Here is a 17,197-nt window from a genome sequence, read left to right as displayed (position 1 = left end):
TCTGTGTCTTTATTCCCATCTTGCCCTAGGTTCTTCATGACCTTTTTTTTTTTTTCTTAGATTCCATATATATGTGTTAGCATACGGTATTTGTTTTTCTCTTTCTGACTTACTTCACTCTGTATGGCAGACTCTAGGTCCATCCACCTCACTATAAATAACTCAATTTTGTTTCTTTTTATGGCTGAGTAATATTCCATTGTATATATGTGCCACATCTTCTTTATCCATTCATCTGTTGATGGACACTTAGGTTGCTTCCATGTCCTGGCTGTTGTAAACAGATCTGCAATGAACATTTTGGTACATGACTCTATCGAGAAGGGAACATAGTCATGTCAATGTTGCCCTGGGAAAAAATGATGGATTGTACAACATAAAAACATTGTCTAAGACGCTCTTTTTTTTTTTTTCTAGAAAGCTGCATTTGATCTCAAACTTTAACTATCTGTTTATTCATCTCATTCTGCAAAGAATTTAAAATGGCTGATATTATTATTATTATTTACATGTTGGGATCTTTAAGTTCTTTGTTTTTGACCTTGTTGAGAGCAAAATCCGATTCTTTTTCTGCCTTTGCTGGGCTATAACTCAGGGACTGTTCAGAGATGTGTTGTTTGCAGTTATATCCCCAGTACTGGAAATGTGCTGAGTGCCTAGTGAGTGATCAATAAATATTTGTAAATGAAATCGTTGACTAATAAAATATAACTTAACAGAGACAAATGTTTTTCAGTATAGTCTATTTTTTTTTTTAACTGGGGAGAAGGTCAATTAGAATTAGTTAACATCTGAATTGTGGCACTTATGTCAGGAACTGTGGAATGTTCTGTTCCCTCGTCCTGCTAACTGGAAAGTTTAAGGAGGTGTTTTCGGGTGGGCAATCTCCGGGGCCTGCTTTAACTGATAGATTTAATCCCTCAGTAAGCCACATTTGAAACTAATTTTTCTGCATGGGTCTACCAAGATTCTTAAGAATTATTCCATCTCGTAAGCTGATACTGCCTCCGACTCTAAGTTTTTATTATACTGCACTTTGCAGTCTTTTCTTATAGCAAATTAGTGTAAGCCTGGCTGGTGGGGTCTAAATAACTAACTGGTAGCCAAGGTGACTCCCCTTCCTTGTAATATGCTAAGCTTTATTTTCCAAAAAGAAGTTGCTTTTAAAAATAGATTTATATTGTGAAATAATATCTTCTATATTTGTAAGGTAAAATGTATTGTACTTTTGAAGACATCTGGGGAATAAAATGAATGTTTGTTGAACTGAATTGAATATTCAATGTCTTAGATTAAAAAAAACTAGATATTTAAAAACTTCTATTGGCAGATCATATTCTTAGTACCTAAGTTTAGAGAGGCAAACTTTTCTTCACTAGCTGGATTTTCCTTCACTATTGCCCCCATTTTCCTTACCCTCAAAAGGAAAGCATGAAGGAAATGAACTCTTATGATAAAAACCTCCGAAATCTTTCCAAGTTAAATCTTGAAATCCCATAGCTGAGGACCGGAACTCCTAAGGAGAGGTTTGTTCCAGCCTGTGGGAGGAGTGGTGATTGCATGCTTGTAACCGGCCTCCTTTCTTTTTAGTCACATGGGGGGTGGGAGAGGGGAGGGGGGAGGATGTCAGATCTACCACAAACGTATTTCTGCATTTGAATATATAAATGATAGAGTTCCTTACCTTTTATAAGTTTCTGTCTGACAGGTAAGCTCAGAAAACATCTCTCCCTAAAACTGAAATGTTGATATAAATATCTGAAGAAAAATTCTAATCACAGTATACATTGAACAGGCTCACTGATCTTGAATACCAGGAAAAAGATTTTCAAACAGACTTTGTCAGCTCAGGCTTGGCATTCCTTGTCAAACAAAAGCATGCCTAAAGACACATTTCAAAAGCAGACGATGCAGCACTTGCTAACCTGCAGAAAATCGAAAAGGATCGCAGAGGCCAAGAACAAACAGAATGGGAACCAATGAGAAATGCAGCACAGTTCTGAGAACCAAATGTGTTTTAAAAAGGCCACATCAATAATTAAACATCAGCACGTCAAATTCCATTTTTTGTTTGCTGCGATTGTCTTAAGAATTGTAATGAAGAAATGAAATGATTGATTCAGCCTCAGCTCAAAAGAGCTTGTACCTATAATCTGGAGGGTAGGATGAGAAAAGAGGTTGGAAGAGGGAGAGAAATCTTATTTTTGGCTCACACAAGTTATCTTCAATAATGTCAGAATTTAAACATTTCAATGAACTGTAAATTTCGGTCAAGCATCCCTTAGCAGAATTAAGTCTTAAATATCTATCTTTTTCTTTGTTTTAAAGGCGAGACCCTGTCTCTTCACTCACGTTATGTCACTCATGTGACTTAGCTTGGGTTGACTACATTGTGATTTGGTAATGTGCAGTATAGTATGACACAAGCCCGAGTTTACTGCAAATATTGGGAGAAAATGAAATTGTCAAATCACAGCATTTGCTATATCAAAAAGATGTACAATTTAATTCAAATAATTATGAGACATAATAAACAATGTTTGGATTGCTTATTCTTTATCCCTAAGTAACACATGAGAACCAAGATTATATAAAAGGTCCAAAACTATCATTCGATTCTTCTTTCCCATCATTTTCACTTGGTAAAACTGACATTTCTGTCTAAACACTACTATGGAAAGGTAGGATTTTATGGCAATACAATTATATGTAATCAAAAGCAAGCCTTGCTTATCTTCATTCTACTCGTCTCTGTGGATCCGGGCCCTTTTGAACATAGATGGGAGTAAAACGTGCAGATCAACCATTTCTCAGGTATGTGACACTCGACAAGTTATTTAACTTCTCTGTGCCTCAGGTTTCTCATCTGCAAAATAGGGATAATTATAGTGTCTACCAGCAGTGTTATTGTGATGATTAAATATATACATAGTTAACATGTATAAAGTGATGGGTCACTGCCTGTCACATGGCAACACATAAATGTATGTTATCATTGTAGTGGTATTAGTCACATCTATACACATAAAAAACTATCATTTATTCTTTGTTTAAAATAACTTTGTTGAGGTATAATTTGCATATCATAAAATTCACCTGTTTGGGGGCAGTGATGTTTTGTAAATTTACCGACTTGTGCAACCATCACCACAATCCAGTTTTGTTTATCTATTCACCAGTTAATGGATACTTGGATTGTCTCCACTTTAATTGTCTGTCTTTTTTTATTATAGCTTTTCTAGTGAGAGTGACATGTTATTTCATTGAGGTTCTAATTTTCATTTCTCCAATGACTAATGACATTGAACTTTTTCTATATGCTTATTGGTCATTCATATATCTTTTTTGGTGAAAAGTCTGTCATATATTTGCCCATTTTAAAATTGGGTTTTTTGTTTTCCTCTTTTTGATTTGTAAGTGTTCTTTGCATATTCTGGATATAGGTTCTATCAGAAATATAATGTGCAAATATTTTCTCCCAGTTTGTGGCTTGTCTTTCATTTTCTTAATGGTGTCTTTTGAACCGTAAAGTTTTTAATTTTGATGAAGACCAATTTATCAATTTCCTTTTTCTATGGATCATGCTTTTGTTATAATATCTAAGAACTCTTTAACTATGAAATCTTTCTCTTTGCCTGAGAGCCTTTTGGCTATGAAGTTTTTCTCCTACGTGTTCTTCTAAAAGTTTTGTGGTATAGTTTAGCTCTTATATTTAGATCTATGATAATTTATTCTTTCATTAAGCAATATTTGAGTATCGTGAATATACAGATAAAAAGATTCGGTCCATGCCCTGAAGACGTTTATACTCGAGTGGGAAGATGAATGCACACACAAAAGATCACAGCACATTATTGCTATGGCAGAGGTAGGTAAACTCTTTAGAAAGTGCACAGGAGCAGAAAGAGTCAGGTTGGTTTGTGGGAGTCAAGGCCCATTGTCCAGAGAAGTTACTGTTGGAGCTGAGACTTGAAGGAGAAGTAGGAATTGTCCAGGTGGCATGCTGGGGGAGAGCTAGCAGGCAGAGGTAGGAGAATATGCAAAGGCATAGGGAGGTTAATAAGGTCAGGTGGAGAACGGGGTATTGATAAGGCTGGTGGGTAGGCAGAAGCCAACTCACAAAGGGCTTTGAAGCACATTAAAAAAGTTTAGATTTTACCAGATAGCCTTTGGAGAATTTGTACAGTTGAGCAAAATCAGAATTGTGTGATGGAAAAAATAACTTCAGTGGCAGTGTAGATACTAGACTAAAAATAACAATACATTCTATGGACCACCCATTTCAGAGTCACTTTGCCAGGCTCCACCTAGACCCACTAATCAGAAACTTGGGGCTGGATCTCATGAATCTGCATTTTTTACAAGGTCCCTGGGTGATGATTACACCCTGCAAAAGATAGCCACCACTGGGTTACAGAACAGAGCAGTTAGGAGGTTACAGTTATGGTTCAGGAAAGAGATGATTCAAGCCTGACCCAGTGGCAGTGGGGGAAGAGAACAAGGGAGGGGTATGGGAGATTTTGAGGAGGGGAAGAATAGACAGCATCTGGTGATTTGTTGCCTGTGGGAAATAAGAAATGTATGACACCTGGATAGGTGGTGTTGCCACTAACTTAAACAGGAAATTCAGTGGAAGGAAGAATGTGGTAAAGAGGAGATCAATGTTAGAGATCCCAAGTTTGAGGGGCCTGTGGAACACCCAGCAAAGCTATCCATCAGCAATTATATACGCAGTTCAGGAAAGTGGTTTGAGCTGGCGATAGGAGATATAGGCAACTTCAGATAATACCTGTAACAACAGGTTTGGCTATATTAGAAAATACAGTGAAATCATTTTGTTAGGACTGGTGCAACATGCCTGGATTCCTCATTAAGTGTACAGAGGTGCACTTAGGAAGCCAATTAGCCTTCAGCTTGATAACTCATCATGTATTAATGCATGAGAATTTAATTGCTTCTCATCTTGAACTGCTCTTCCCCTCAGTGGCAAATTCATTCATTCAGAGGCAGGCAAGTGGATTAGTTACCTGTGACAAGCCTCAGATTTTCAGTAACTAAACACAATGAAAGTATATTTCTCTTGTATGTAACAGCCCAATGCAATTGGCAGGAAGTTTCCTCCATGTGGTGATCCAGGGACCCAGTTCTTTCCAACATCTGGCTCCACCATCCTCTACAGCCTCAAGAGATCTGCATCCAGGTGGCAGCTGGGAGGAGGGAAGGTGGAGAAGGCACATCCACTTCTTAGCCACGTTAGCCCAGAAATGATCTTGGCTCACATTCATTGTTGAACACTATTTATATGGCTTCACTTAGATGCAAGGAGGCTGGGAAATGTCGTGCCTGCCTGGGCAACTGCTTCTCAGAGACAACTCTATATGATGGAAGGGGGCACACATATTTTTGTAGGATGGCTAGTCTTCTCTAATACGGTGGCTGTACTGTTAGATTAGAGAATGTTCCAACCTGATATCTGAAGTAGACTAAAAAATGCTCCATGACAGTGTCTAATTATTGATTAACTAGAATTTTTGAGCCCCTGCTATATGCTCAGCACAATTTTAGGCCCTATAGGGAAAGAATTAAAGCGTGAATGTATCAATCAATCGAAAGGTATTTATCTGGCACCTACTGTAACCATAGCATTAGAAGCAAGAATGACTCCCATGAAGTGATCCTCAATCAGTGCTAGAAAGAACACTAACCTTTAGTAGCGAGTACTATTGTATAAACAGTTGTCCCTCGTATCCCTGGGGGATTGGTTCCAGGACTCTCAGGAATACCAAAAACCTGCAGATGCTCAAGTCCCTTATATAAAATGGCATGGTATACTGTTTTCAAGAATAAAATACTGGAGAACCAGATATTTAGTTAGGGCAGCCCTACTTGAGGAGGTGGAACTTGGAGCTAGGACTAAGCCATACAGAATGGGATTTGGATGGATGAAGCGGGGAGAAGGCAGCATGCCGAGAAGAGCAAAGCAGATGTGAAGGCAAAGAGGAGGCATGAATGCAGGTGTTCATGGAACATGAAACCACTCTAAGGGGAGCAGAGCACACGTGTTGGGCAATTGGTCGTCACAATAAAATTGCTTTTATTTGTTATTGCGGCATAAGAAATAATTTCATAGATTTGCACCAAATTTGGCTTCATGGGAAGAGAGGCTTTTTTTGTGGGAATAGTGTGAGTGGGTCATAGACCAAGAAAATGAATAGCATTTTTTAACCTCTAAAATGTAATTTGCAAAAGCAGATGCTTTAAGTTACAGGTTTTGCCTTTGAATTTTACTCTTTCTCACACGGGCAGCTCTGGGTAACTTGCTCACCCAGGGTGGGCTCCAGGGTGAGGAGTAGCAGGGATTTATTTATTCAACAATGGTTAACGATTCTCTTGAGCCAAGCAGGGTAAGACAGCTCATGGAAAATGAGGCTATCTTGGTTGAATGGGGTCATCTTATAAAGGGCTTTGATAGTCAGGCAGCTGAGTCCAGACTTGACACGGTGGGTACTGGGGAGCCACTGAAAGTTTCCAAATAGGTGAGTAAGCTTTTGAGAGTGTTAGTCAATGAAGATTCATCTTCCATCAATATGCAGTATGGCTGGAAGTGAGGGAGGCTGGTGGAAGGGAGTTCCAGCAGGTAGTTTCAGAAATCCAGGGCTGGAGGGCTGAGAGCTGGTTTAAAGGGAATGGAGGGGAAGTATAAGGGGAAATAGTAAGTGTGCTGGAGGAGTCAAAGTCCTACCATTATGGGCCTGGGAGAATGGCAGTGCCGCGAAAGGAAATTAGTGGACGGCAGAGTGTGGGGAGGATGAGAAGACGATCGGGTGATCATAGTGGAAGCATGGGTTGACAACATGGCCTGTAAAGAGTGCTCACTATCTCCTTAGTCTCTCATTAGTCAGGCTCAGCTTGACCACTTGCATCCTGCAGCTAGCAGACTTTGCTTGGAGTATCCTCAGGTGCCCAGCAGCCCTCTCATCCAAGGACAAAGGACTGCAAGACAAGACTGAAGCCTTTTGAGTAGTCTCTAATTTTTATTGACAGCCCCGAAAAGTTCTAGATGCACTTAGCACCTCCAAAGAAGCGCTAAATGACTTAACATTTTGAGGACAAATTGGTTATGTTAGTCTCTAGTGCCAAATTCACCAAAAATAGCTGATTAGCTGTGCATTGTGATTTCACTAGGGTGCCCTGCTCTTGGCTGGATGCCAAAGAACATATTTGTATAAAAATGTTCCCATTACGGAGCGTGATACCTATTAATGGAGCGCCATATGCAACGGAGCATCTCCCCCTGCCGCCTCCCAGTCTTTCAACCTGAAGTTTGTATTTTCCATCTATTTTTGCCAAGTGACCTGCTTTGCAGAGGTTAAACTTTACCTAATGGGCTAAGGCCTGGGATGCTGCAGCAATCAGTCTCTCATCTGGGTTTAAGCATCTTGGTTTCCCTTCCTCTTTGCCTACTGCCAATCCTGACCCTTTCCTTCCATCCTAGCCTGGGGGAAAGAGAGGGAGGGGATAAGGTTGAGATTGGGCTCCAAGCCCAGACCTACAGCTGTGCCTGATTGACCGACATCTCTGTTGTTAGCCACAAAAAAGGCCACTTTTAATGGCTAAAGCAAGAATGACCAGCTGGTGTGACAGGCCTTGGGTTTGTGCCTAGCTGCATTAAAATTTATCAGTTCCGGTCCTTTTTCATCATGTGCATGATTTCCTGGGTATCAAATATTATCTGCAGTTCTTTTTTTAAAAAAATGATATTCTCCATTTTGTAGGTGGCTTTAAACTTTCATTAAAAATGACTTAGAATAAAAATAAATGAGGGATACCTGTTATCCATCAGGAGGGACCTGCAGAGAGGTTCAATAATAACAGAAAATCAATAAATCATACTAAATTCAAGAAAGTCCACTGAATAGGTATAAACATTTTTCTGAAAAAGAGTGTTTTCTGAAGTTTTGGATATGAAACCCATTAGGCGCCTTCAGTGTTTAACTCGAGCATGATCTCTTTGGATCTGAGATCTAGATTTTCATCTTTGTCTGCGCCTGGAGTAGAAGAGTTGAGGCTGGCACCATAGGCTGGGCTGGGAAAAGGTGTATGTCAATGTAAAGCATCATTAGTACCAGGTACGTTTTTTTCATAAAGAAATACATTTGTTTTCAAAGTAATACATTAATTCAACAGACATACAGTGAACACCTAGAGGGACTAGTACTGTGGGTTATGACGTAGAAACGAACAGGACACAGTCTTTAACTTCAAAATGTTCACATACGACGTGTACACAAATAAGTGCTTTTAAAAATCCAGAAGATGAGATAGGCTAAAGTGAACAAGCAAACAAACAAGCAAACAGAAACCAAAGAGGTGATATGAGCGGAATACTTTAGATTGGGTGGATGGCAAGACTGCCTATTGGAGATGTTGAGGAATGAAGGTTTGGTGTTTTATCACCTACATTGCACTGGTTTTTCTCTGCAGGGATTTGAGCTGGGCTTGGGCGACAATACAGGCAAGTTTTAGTCAGTCCATTTTAACTTTCAAAGAAATGCCACAATCTCACCCTTAAACCACAAACTAGTTTTAATTTTGTCTTTGAAAAGGCTCAATTTTAATTAAATTCATTTCTTTTTAAGAGCATGAAATTATGTGAAAGTTGATTTCTATTTCCCTTGGGTAGATATTCCCAAATAATAAATTATCTTGGGAGCAACTTGGGAGATCTTTAAAAAACATAACAGAATGATGTTAAACTTTACTGATAGATCAAAGAGGTCTGGATAAAATCTCTATGTAGAGCTTCCTAGTCATGCATTCATCATTTTAAATTGATGATTCTCAATTGAGAATCTCTGGGGTAGGTCACAGGATTCTGTACTAGATACAAGTTCTGAAGGTTATGTTGACGAGTATCCAGGGTTGAGACCATTGCATTACACCTAGAATTGGAACACGTAAACTTAAAAAAAAATGCCTACAATACAGCTATGCATCTGAAAGGAATAAGCACAATCTGTGGATACTTCATTCATTGCTATTTTTAGTCCAGGAATGATTAAGTGGGAAATAGAAAATTTTCTTCCTTAACATATTTCTGCAACCAAAAGAGAGGGATGTTGCACAAATCTTAGGAGCATCTGAGAGAATCACGTTCAAGGGTGAGGATATGCTACTTTCCTTCTTTAGAAATTAAAATGACCTCTCTTTTCTAGTTCTACCAATAAAGACCAGTTAGAGTCAAATAAGTAGGAAGCTCCTTCGACAGCCCTGGAAAGAGTGTTGCGTGGATGGAGTTTTCCTGTGGTGTGCAGGTGTCCGGGTGGAGTTGCATTTACAGGTTTGGATACGTGCACTTTCATATACGTTGTGCTGGTTCTTCTCTGCTTGCGCTTCCCCACCTCACCCGTGAGATTCATTCTCTGTCCTATTCTTCACTGCACTGGGCTCCGGGCAGCTGATACCTTGGTTTGGACACCCTGCCTCCCTGCCTGGTGGAGCTACATCCTTCTAGACTACAGCTCCTGCGGGCTGGCCCTCTTCTATGGCTCCAGCTCTCACAAGCTCCAGTAACGCTATTTCCTTCCCATCCTCCTTCAGCCCCATGGTGGCAATGGCTCCCCAGTGTTTCTGGTCCTGGGCACCTCAATACCCCTCACTAGATCCCCTGACCCTGCTCTGTGGATAGTCCTTCCTTACATTTCTTCAGAATCCCATCTGAGTGGGTCTTCTGTTCCCCACCAGGACCTGACTGATAAATGGATCACATTCCAAAGAACTTCCTGGATGTTCACACGGAGGCACCCAGAAGATGTTTCTCTTTAGAAAATGACCAGAGCAGCTTAAAATGACCAAGAACCAGAGTGGGAGCACCAGGAAGAAGAGATTGATGAAAGGAGTTCTTGGGGGGAAAATGATAATAGACTAAAGCAGAAAAGGATGTAAGAAAGGTTTATGCTGACTAAAGAGAAAGTCTAGGGACATTAAAGAAAGAAAACGATTAGATTTACCTTGCATTCTGAAAACAGATATTGCAAGCCAACTAATGAAGGCTCGAAATCTTCTCTCACAGTATAGCCATGGATCTGAAAGGAACGAGCTGACAGCAGCTCAGAGTGAAAATAAATATAGTAACTGCTAACTATGGACAGGGCACTGTCCTTGCTCTGGTCACCAATGTTTCTGGCATTTGCTGCAGCATTTGTATGTCACTGGGAAGGTGGGGAAGTACCGATGACAGCTCTGCATGTTGGGAAAAGTTTTTGTGTGCTGCCAGACTTTTTCAGTCTTGTCCGTTTACTAAAAGGCAAAATTTGACTTTGCGTTATGTCTCATTTCTCCATTGGATGTGGATACTTTCAAAGATATATACTTTGGGTCCTTCCTCTTGGTATGAGATGATGTCAACAAAAGTTGATAAATATATTCTTAGAACTTAGCATATGTTAGGCACTATGTAAACCTCATGTGCTTAATTTCAATAGGTACTTGTTGTATATATATATATATATATATATATATATATATATATATATATATATGAACCAGTTACAGAAATGAGACAGCATTTTTCTTGCTCCCAAGCACCTTAGGCTACGGTGGAGAACTTCAACTTGCCCTGAGCTTCCCCTCCTGGCTGGGGGAAATGAGAGCCCTCTTTAAACGTCTAAGAAGAGTGGGAAGAGGTAGATGGGCAAGATACCACACGTATAAGGGAAAAAGGCGAGATCTTTTAGAGAAATAAAAGTTCTATTAGTTCACAGCTAATAACTAATAATAGCCCTTAGGTTAAGTTAAATGCTTATACCTGCCAGACACTTTCCTAAGCTTTTGTCATGAGTTGGAGTATTTGATTCTCACAGCCCTTTGAGGTAGGCTGTATTATTCTCTGCAATTTGCAGATGAGGAAACGGGGCATGCTGAATTGAAATAACTTTTCCAGGGCCCACAGACAAGAACATGCAGGGCCAGCATCAGATCCTAGGCAGCCGGACACCACAGTTGGAGGAAGAAGTCACCTCTGGTGGAGAATCAAGACTGTGGAGGAGACGGCATTTAAGAAGGGCCTGGGGAGACGGTTACGATGTTAATAATTTGAAATGGAATATATGGTAGAGACACAAGAGAGGCCATTCCACTTGAAAAGAAAATGTAAACATCTAAAGTAAAAGTTTTCAGCCATAACCATACCTTGTTAATAGTTATTTTTGCATTTTCCTATTGCCACCATACAATACAGGCAAATACCCCACTTCCTAAATGACCACAAGAGTCTGGAAAACAGAAGGGTGAACTGATAGTATCACTGAACACAACTGTTAATTGGGGACAATGAAGAGCTGGCAATGGAAGTGAAAACCATAGAATGTGAAACTCAAACTCCTACGTGTGAGGGAGGTCCCACATGTCCCCTAGCCAGGAGGGGTGGTAGGTGAATTCAGAGTAAGTTGAGGTTTTCTTTCTCCATCAATGATTCATCTTTAAAAAAAGGGAAGTTACTGACAAAAGTGAAATTGAGCTTTCAAGTTCCTCTGGCCATTTCCGAGGGATGCCTTCTGTTGGCTCCTTGCTGGGCAGGTGTTTCTTCTTCTTGGTGTGATTTCACCTTAAAGCAGGGGTTTCTGAAGCAGGGTATTCTTGGGCAGCAGCAAAGCCTTTAAGGAGAACCATGCAGAGTCATTCTGGACATGGGCTGGGAGAGGAGGCTTGATCATTAATCAGTGAACAATATTTGTTGAGCACTTACTCTATGGGTCTAGAACTGTGCTAAGCACATTTAATAGGAGGTAGAGTTCTCAAAAGCATAAAGACAGCTTTGATTAGAATTTTTCTTCTCCTATACTGAGCTATCTCAGAGGCAAAGGTAATTGCATTCTTCAGTTTCAACCAGGACCCGACAATCCTGGGTGCCACACACCGTGAAGAGCTCTGCCTTGTCTCTCTGTGAGCGTGAAGGCTGGCCTCGCACCGTGCTGCTGGGGAAAGGCGGGCTCTAGGAGTGACATGTTTATTCATCGAGCTTCCCTGGGAAGAAATAATGAATGGAAATGAGGGAGGGGTCATGATATAAAAGCAGCGTATGACTGTCTTCAGTTTGGACGTTCAGGATAGTGCTGCAGAAAGTTGTGCCGAAAGCCATCATTGAGTCCAGGCAGAGTTAGGAGGAGGGTGGTGTGGTTTTTTTTTGTTTGTTTGTTTTTTGTCTTTTCTGTCCACACTCAGTTTCTCATTCCCGTGTTACTGTGTTTTAACAGGAGGATTTTTCTGTCCTCCAAACATGAGTTTACAATCAGATGCAAAATATTTCCACCCGGACATGAACCAACTGTGAAGTACCCTGCTTTGCATTGCAAACGACTCCAATGGGCTTGGGGAATCCAGAAACCCAGAAACCCTGCCCATATATTTATAGACCTGGCTTCTCCCATCTTTAAAGAGCTTCATGGATTCTGAACCATTGACTCTTTCAGACCCTCTCCCAGAGGGAGAGCTGACTTGTCTCTAGTCTTAGAGCGAGCTGAGGGGTGCCAGGCCTCGGTCAAGTCAGTGGTCCCCGGATACCTCAGCACCTCTTGCCTCCGCTGTGACTGGCAGCAGCCGAGCTTGCTGGCACTGTGCAGTAGGAATAGAGGAAGGAGTCTCTGCGACAGAGAAGGACGGCGGACAGGTGGTCAGATGGAATGAGAAGGCCCCCAGCCAGCTCTTTGTGAGAAGGTAATGCATCTGATGTACTCTAATGGTACCTCTGACTGAGGGGCCATATGGAGCCCTGGATACTGCATAATTTCATCGTACTTCTCAGTTGAGACCATCTTTTCCTGCCGAAATCATAGCGTCATTTAGGTCAAGCAGTTGCCACTGGTATTTCCTACTGCTCTCAGAAGGGGAAAAGTTAAAAATATAAGGAGTACCCTGGCAACTGATCCTAGTACATCTTTTATAATTAGAGTCTGGCCAAATTTGAGCATTATAGAGACTTCTGTATCATTTCAAATACCTGTGTTTTAGAGATAGTCAAGGTTAACCCTTTAAGCCACGGCACAGAAACTAGCTGTAGATGCCCCAGGAGAACTCTCACCAGCTCACACCGTTCCCTGTGACTGTACCCCACTGATTCACACAGCTAAGTCATATGCCTGGGCCCCAAAGGAATCTGGGTTTGTAACCCTTGCTTAGGCAGTGGCACTTTTAAGTGGCTTTTTGATGGAAATATTTCTAAAAGAGATTGTGCTAACCTGCTTTTGGAAGCAATGTGCCGAGAACAAAATTTTCTTTTCTGCCCTCATCATAGGCTTTAGCTGCTTCTCTGGTCATAGCTACAAATTCAGAATTAGATACTGTGACCAAGGAGCTGACTGGGACTGACCCACACAGGCCTGGGAACTTGCTCTGAATAGGTTCCTGAGGCCAGGCGGCCCTTTGGTTGATTGTCTGATGCTTGCAAAGGCTGGGTGAAGCTAGGGCAGCAGCCCGGACTCCTGGCTAGGGTGGGGTGGCGGCTTCCTCGGCCTGATTAATGAATGAATCAAGGCCGAAGCTTTCTCCGCCTGCAGGACACCCTGTCTTCTGTGTTGCTCCCACGTCCCTGGCCTTGGCTGCTCACTGCAAGAACGTCGGGGAACGGCTTCCTGGTGGACACTGGGGACCAGGGTTGTGCAGGGTCCCATCAACGGAGCGTCTCTTCCTCCAATCTGTGCTTTCCTGAACCTTTGGGGCCCTGGTGGCTTGTGGCCTCTGACCCCTATGGTGGGGTTTTCCAGTGAATGGTTGAAGTGATTCGGGCCCATTCTGTGGGTGGGAGCGTTCAGCCCTAAAGCTTTACATGCATACACAGTGGGTGGGCGTCACAAGCACAGCTTTGTGTCCCCACCTTGGTACAGAAATCCTCTGTCCCCTGCTTTGAAAAGAGAGCCAGAGAGAGCAAAGCAATACTCTGATCTTATTTCTTGTATTTTCCTCTGTAAGTGCTTTTGTTAAAATCGTGTCTTTTACTAGAAAAAACAATGCCATTTCTCTTTAAACAACTCTCAGTTGCTGTTTTAAATGTGAATTTGTGTCCTCATTTTAGTTTTGAGCAGCAATCTCTTGCTGGTACTTCTGAATCTCTCGCTGACAGTGTGGTCGATGCACTGCTAGGCATTCATCCGATTTGGAATCAGAAGATTAAGGATGGAATCCTCTTAGTTAATTAAGAGGACCAATTAATTAATTCATTGCTGTTAGCCCCCTCTTCCTCAGTACATTGCATCAGGGGCCGTTTCTTGTTTTTCTTTTTTTTTTTTTGGCCCCCACGAGGTTTGCGGGATCTTAGTTCCCCGACCAGGGATCGAACTCGGGGCCCCGGCAGTGAAAGTGCAGAGTCCTAACCACGGGACTGCCAGGGAATTCCCCGTTTCTCATTTTTCTTTTACCCCAACTACCCACACAGTCCCTGGCCCCAAGTGGTAGGTTAATAAATGTGAAATAAATGCTGCCTTCTAACCACTCTGTTTACAGATGGTCTTTTTTTCTCCCCTGGAGATTTATCCCAGGCTATTCCTTGTGTTTGGAACCGCTGTAGCTCTGACGACTCTCCTGAAAACTGACTTCTATAAAATCTGCCTTTTCCACTGGGGGACAGTGAAGGAAGAAGATAACGGTGAAGAGACAAAGGGAAAAAACATAGGAAGAAAATAGGAAGATGCACTTTCCTTTATACAAAAGTATCTCGTCAATAACAGTCTAAGCTAGGGTCCTTTAAAAAATCGCCCCTGTTTATAGCCATTCATAAGCAATCGCCGTAATCTAGAGTGTAACTGGAGCCCCAATAAGGTGCGAGGGGAAGACTAAAAACCATCTGGACAGAAAGTCAACTGCCTCATTTTTAAGTGAGCATAGCTCCAAGCAAAGGCAGATATTTGACAATTAATAGTGGGTTGATGAACTGCCTCCCACTCTGCCCGAATGTGACCTGGATACTTAGAAGTGGAGATGGAAACCATCCGGGGGACTTATAAATTCTGGTCTTTGACCTACGGGTCTATAATGTATCAGCCAAACTTTTACATGGTGATGCATGTGTTTGTATAACACAGAGTGAGGTCACGTGGGACCATCCCTTCCAGCTACTTAAAATGTCAAAGGCCACCTTCTGCACTATGATGAACAGTTATCAGAACTCCTGAGCCAGCCTGTCAATAGATTCTAGCCTCCTTCTGTTTTTTAAAGCACATACAGTTGTTTACTGGCTGCATGCTATTGTTTTTCCAACCTCTTTGCTTTTTCATCTCTGGGTTTGGTCAGTTATTGCGATAGATTTTTGGTGTCTCTGAGAAAAGCCATTTAAATTTTTTCAAGATTTCCAACCACAGGTAGTGATTAGAATATATTGTCAAATCTCTTTGTTGTTGTTGTTGTTTTTTTCTTTTTGTCACGTAGCTCACCTGCCAACTTGTTCTTGTTAATTCAGCTCTTCTGGCTCCTGCCTGTTTCTGCACTTAGTTGTGGGAAGATGAGGTGCCTGAGACGGACTAGGAGATAGCAGCGGTAGCTGAAGCGAGATGAAAATGAACGATATTTTCAAATCCTAAGCAGGGTGGCAGAGGCTAATAATTACATTAAAAAGGCCCTCTGTAGGTAGGTGCAAATAGGCTAGTCTAAACAAGTGTGGCTGTTTTAATATGGGCTGTTGGAGAGATGTCATTACCTGACGAGACTGCCACCTTTCACCTCCAGCCATTGTGATCCGTTAGGTCTCACTAACGGGAGAGCGAGGAACTTGTTTGCAGGGGATTTGTTGTCTCCCGCTCAGAGGCAGCTGAGAGACTTGCCAAATGACAGGAAGACGCTTACATTCGCAAGGTGTGATTGCCTAAGTGCTTGTCTGTGTCTAATTAGTTTGCCTTTGCTGGTTGGTAGCTCCACAGCCAGGGGGCAGATTGACTCCGCAGGCTGTAAGCAAAGGGCTGATTGGTGGTGTTGTCATTTGCTTATTCAACCCTCCCTCGAACCAGGAAATGTGCTCTAAAGGAGAGCCTTTTCTGCTGCTTTTTAAGAAGGCGTTTAAGGTGGATGGACCTAGAGTCTGTCATACAGAGTGAAGTAAGTCAGAAAGAGAAAAACAAATACCGTATGCTAACACATATATATGGAATCTAAAAAAAAAAAAAGGTTCTGAAGAACCTAGGGGCAGAACAGGAATAAAGACACAGACGTAGAGAATGGACTTGAGGACAGAGGAGGGGGAAGGGTAAGCTGGGACGAAGTGAGAGAGTGGCATGGACATATATACACTACCAAATGTAAAATAGCTAGCTAGTGGGAAGCAGCCACATAGCACAGGGAGATCAGCTCGGTGCTTTGTGACCACCTAGAGGGGTGGGATAGGGAGGGTGGGAGGGAGATGCAAGAGGGAGGGGTTATGGGGATGTATGTATACATATAGCTGATTCACTTTGTTATAAAGCAGAAACTAACACGCCATTGTAAAGCAATTATACTCCAATAAAGATGTTTAAAAAAAAAAGGTGTTTTAAAAAACCCAAATACAAAAGAAAGAAAAGAAAAAAAAAAAAAAAAAAGGTAGAAAACAGCTCCCACTATGGCTGTGACAGTCTCCTTTACCCTGTACCCGAAACACGTATGTCGCCGATCACAGATGCTCTTTGTTCAAGAGAATATGCAGAGCGATTTGCTCGGATATGATGGACCCGATGCTCGAATCCTTTGGACTGAGGAGGAGGAGACCAGTGTGAGACCAGTGATGCTTCTTCTCTGTTTGATTTTATAAACAACAGTGGAAAGGAAAGCAGAGTCCCAGACCCCTGCCATTGCTGCCCATGCCCTGTGGAAAGATGCGATGAGAAGTTAATTCAAAGGGGATATTTGGCTTACACCTTGGTGGTTGCCTGTCTGAGGTGTATGGGTAACTCTGTCACAGCAACTATGTTGACAGGCATTCCCCGGCCCTGGATTTTTGGGGTTTGGGGGCGCCTTTTGAGGCCAGGCCCCAGAGAAGCCATGCCCCCTTCCTTAGCCTTCCTGAGCTTGTCTTCAAAGCTGCCTCCAAAGCCGCCAGTGCTCAGGGGGCCGTTACCTCAGGTAGGTTTTTCCAAGCAAAGGTTTCCCAAGGACACTTTATAACAGCGGTACATCCCCTCAGATCTGTGTTTAGCTAGCAAAAAAGAATTGTCGTACGGATTGTTATTTTGTTTGTATG

The 17,197-nt window shown here is 41.9% G+C and overlaps 2 long non-coding RNA genes across 2 annotated transcripts in view; one reads left to right on the top strand and one right to left on the bottom strand.

The window, feature by feature from the left end:
- The window catches only part of LOC309636632, a 505,650-nt gene that overhangs the window by 310,966 nt on the left and 177,487 nt on the right, over positions 1 to 17,197 (top strand). The window lies entirely within an intron of this gene.
- LOC309636613 overlaps positions 14,265 to 17,197 on the bottom strand; it is a 657,692-nt gene continuing 654,759 nt past the window's right edge. Inside the window, exon 2 of the long non-coding RNA XR_014250104.1 lies at positions 14,265 to 14,509. This is a non-coding gene — a long non-coding RNA (uncharacterized lncRNA). The remainder of the gene's footprint in view (positions 14,510 to 17,197) is intronic.

This window comes from Balaenoptera physalus (assembly GCF_965194825.1).
Source record: "Balaenoptera physalus genome assembly, chromosome: 1".
Taxonomy (NCBI): domain Eukaryota; kingdom Metazoa; phylum Chordata; class Mammalia; order Artiodactyla; family Balaenopteridae; genus Balaenoptera; species Balaenoptera physalus.
This window is presented reverse-complemented; position numbering and strand designations above follow the sequence as displayed.